The sequence below is a fragment of the Tupaia chinensis genome, unplaced genomic scaffold (genome assembly GCF_000334495.1).
Source record: "Tupaia chinensis unplaced genomic scaffold, TupChi_1.0 Scaffold145652_1, whole genome shotgun sequence".
Lineage (NCBI taxonomy): Eukaryota > Metazoa > Chordata > Mammalia > Scandentia > Tupaiidae > Tupaia > Tupaia belangeri.
This window is the reverse complement of record NW_006205509.1, coordinates 2,654,717-2,658,867: the sequence shown is the minus strand read 5'-3', so window position 1 is coordinate 2,658,867 and position 4,151 is coordinate 2,654,717. Positions and strand designations below refer to the sequence as shown.

General features: G+C 42.6%; 1 pseudogene; it reads right to left on the bottom strand.

Moving 5' to 3' along the window:
- Window positions 1-9: 9 nt before the first annotated feature.
- Window positions 10-1,447, bottom strand: LOC102495304 (dnaJ homolog subfamily A member 1 pseudogene; annotated as a pseudogene).
- Window positions 1,448-4,151: the final 2,704 nt, after the last annotated feature.

The window sequence follows — 4,151 nt, the reverse complement described above, 5'->3', positions numbered from 1 at the left end:
TCCATGTACATAGCTGAAATCAATTACAAGGAATGGCCTAACAAATGCTAGGGGAACTTTGTAGTTTTCACAGCTATTAAAACTATCTTGCACACTGAAGTCATCATACATACAGGGCAAAGTCAGCTTTTATATTTGCATTTATTCTTCATTTAACTTTTTAAAACACTAATATAGATGAATATTAAAACAAAAACAATAGCAAGTAGTGAGCATATTATGATTACAGTCATTCACTACTGCATATAAAATGCTGGCAGTTTTATTTACTGGCCCCATTAAGAGGTCTGACACTGAACACCACCTCGGGGATGATGTTGATCATCCTCATATGCATCTCCATTGTAATGGCACTGTCTTTCCTGATTTGCATCAAAGTCCACCAGTTCTACCTGGTCCATTCCATCGGTCTCTTCTACTTCCTTCCTTTCAAGCAGAAGTTTTTCCAGCAAAGAGAGTTTATCAGGACACAGAAAGCCATTCTCAGGAAAGTTTACCTTAAATTCAATGATTAGGTGACCCTTTTCATATGGTCTACGATAAATTGGCATGCCTTCATTTAATACACACTTGATATCTCCATGACCTGGATGAGAGGTGATGACTATGGTTTGGTTGTCAAGAGTGGAAATTGGCTTCTGGAAGCCACACACTGCTTCAACCAACTATATGTCTATACACATGGAAAGATCTCCTCGCCGAGTAAAAATAGCATGATCTTTCTGATCTAGTATGATGATAATGTCTCCTGGCTCCAGTCCTGGTTCTTGGTCTCCTTCACCATGGAATGTTATCTTCTGGCCATCTTTCATGCCTTGGTCAATATGAACTTCTAGAATCTTTTTCTCTCAAACTATCTTGCTTCCATTGCAACTTTTACATCTATCTTTAGGACTGATCCGCTCTCCATGGCCTTGGCACTCCACGCATAGACTGAATTTGCTGCACCATTCCAGGTCCTATCCGATGAATTCTTATTTGCATTCCACTACCTCGGCAATTGGGACGGCACTCTACTGCTCCTTTCTTACCACCTCGGCCTTCACATTTGTCACAAATCATTCTTTTCCAGGGCCAGTCTTCTTGCTGCACCATTATATAAATCTAAGGTTACCAACAGCTGATGTACAACATTTTAACCTCTTCTTTCTCTCTGCATCCTTCCTCCTCCTCCAAAAAACATATCAAAGATGTCCATTGGGGAGCCAAAACCACTACCTGCTCCACCCTCTTTAATTGCCTGCTCTCCTCCTTTGTCATGTAATTCCCTTTTCTTCACATCAGAGAGAACTTCATAAGCTTGAGAAATCCGTTTAAACTCGCCTTCATTTGGATTCTTATCAGGGTGGTACTTCACGGTCAGTTTCCTGTAAGCCTTCTTCAGTTCTTCCTGGGTAGCATTGGGTTTGACCCCCAGAACATCATAGTAAGTCATTTCTTTCACCATTTTCTACAGCTGGTGAGCAGGCTAAAGTTGGTGTGGGGGAGCGGGAAGGTGTGCGTAGCTGTGCGCAGCTGGGGCAGCCGCTGCTCCTCAGCTTCTCACTGAGTGTTCTGGAAAGTTCCCAAAAAAATTATTTTAAAAGATGCAAAAGGTGGTGGAAATCTGCTGGTGGCAGTGAAAATGGAAAGGAAACTTCCAGTGAGAGATTTTGGATGTTTTTGAAGGTAGATTTTCCGGATTTGGGAACATCAGGACATGAGCATCTACTGTCCCTTCCCAGATGCTACACTTAGCGGGGTCCTAAGTGCCCAGATTTGGGCTATGAAGATTTGGGGTATGGAGTTGTAAGGCAATAACCAGAAGCACTGGCCCCTTGAATTTCCATGCTAGCAGTGCCAAGGTTACATGTTCTAAAGCTAAACTGCTAAATCCAAATGGGTGATACTAGAAGGTGAATCAAGAAAGTTGGAGACCCAGGAGAGCTCCTGCCTGCCCAAGTTCTAATTGTATAAGAAAGCAGTAGAAAAGTGAATCTTGGGGAATTCCTTAAAGCAAAAAAGTATGCACATGATTCCTGACTCCGGGCTGGGGTGTTCCCTGAGAGTATAAGTGAAAGATAAATAAAGATGGGGGAATGAACCTGTGCTAGTCATGATTATGGACTTAAGGATGAATCAGATATGACTTCACTCCTTTAGAGCTCAAAATGCAGTGTTACAGCACATAAAGGAGCATCATTGAGGAAAAGATTTTACTTTCCCACTATCTCACATAACTAATAATAATCATATTTATATAGGGCCTTATAATTTGATATTAGATATATCTAACTTTAGGTTTTATTCTCTTTCTACTATTTTAAAGGTATTTATCAGCAATAAACTAGAATCACAAAATGAAACCTATCTGATGACATTTCCTACATGGGGAACCAGCAGGTGGTGTGCTCGTTTAGAGTGCTGGAGTTCCACATGGTTGACCACGGTTCAATTCCCAGACCTGGTGGCTTGCTTTCTCACTTTCCCTCTCTCTTTCGCTCTGATCCTCTCTATCAAATTAAAATAAATAAATAATTAAAAACAAACAAATGAAACAAAAACTAAAACAAAAAACTCACGCAGGGCACATGTGCATGTGTGCCCAAAATCCCAAGAGGAGAATGGAAGAGAAGGGATTGTGGCTTGGCTGTCCCCTGGGGGGTGATTTCTTGCTTTCTATCTCTCTGTCTCTCTCAGTCTCTCCAGTGAGCGCACACACCCTATGGTAAAAATCTCTCTTAAAAAAGTTTTTACATGGAAGATATGTCAGGAGAAGAACAGAGATGCAAGAAGATCCTGTGATTAAAAACAAATATCTGGGGCTGGCCTTATAGAATAGTGGTTAAAAAAGTCCGGTCCCACATGGCCAGCTGATGTTCAAATCCTAGCTCTGGAGGGGTCAGCAATGGCGTAGTGGTTAGGTCACTGGACTCCCACCTGGCCAACCACAGTTTGAGTCCCAGAGCTGATGGCTTCAAAAATCACACCAGACACATGTGCATGTATGCCCAAGGTCCCAGGAGGAGAATGGAGAAGGAATTGTGGTGTGGTCATCCCCGCTAGGGGATGATTTCTTACTTTTCCTCTCACTGTCTCTGTCTCTCTCTATGGCAAGTGCACACACCCTAAGGCAAAAACCTCTCTCAAAAAAAAAAAAATGAAAAAAGAGAATGCTAGCCCCTTGGCAGCTTGAAATACATGCTTGGGTGCCTGTGTGCCCTAAATCCTAACAGGATGATGAAATGGAGAGTAAAGGATTGTGATGTGACCACATCCCACTGGGGGATGTTTTCTCCCTCTCTCTTTCTGGTGAACACATGCACCATCTGGCAATTAAAAAAAGTCCGAAGTTAAGTATGCTGTGGGGCATACTTATAGTCCCAGCTACTGAGGAGGCTGAAACAGGAAGATCACAAGTTCAAGGACAGACTGGAAATCACAGGGGGGAAAAAAACACAAAAACATGCACAAATGTCTGATACCACTTCACACCCACCAGAATGGCTGTAATAAAACACAGATAATGGTAAACATTGCTGAGAATACAGAGAAACTGGAACCCTCATGCATTGCTAGTGGGAATGTAAAATGGCACAGCCACTTTGGAAAACAATTTGGTAGTTTTTCAAAATGTTAAACACAGATGGGAACCAGCAGTTAGCGTAATGTCTATGTCGCTGGACTCCCACGTAGTCGACCGCGGTTTGTGTCCCGGACCCGGTGGCTTAAAACTCACGCCGGGCATGTGTGCGTGCGTGCCCAAGATCCCGAGAGGAGAATGGAGGAGAAGGGATTGCGGCGTGACCATCCCCCCTGGGGGGTGATTTCTCGCTTTCTGTCTCTATGTCTCTCTCTGTCTGTCTGGCGAGCGCACGCGCCCTACAGTGAAAATCTCTCCAAAAAAAAAAAAAAATGTTAAACACAGAGTTACCATATGATCCAGAATTTCTACTCCTCAATATATACCCAAGAAGGAAAGAAAACATGTAACAACACAAAGCTTGTACACAAATGTTCATAGCAACTTGTTCATAGCAACTTTATTTATTTATTTATTTATTTATTTGGAGAGGTTTTGGCTACAGGGCATGTGCACTTGTCAGAAAGACAGAGACAGAGAGACAGAGACAGAAAGCAAGAAATCACCCCCCAGGGGGGATGGCCACACC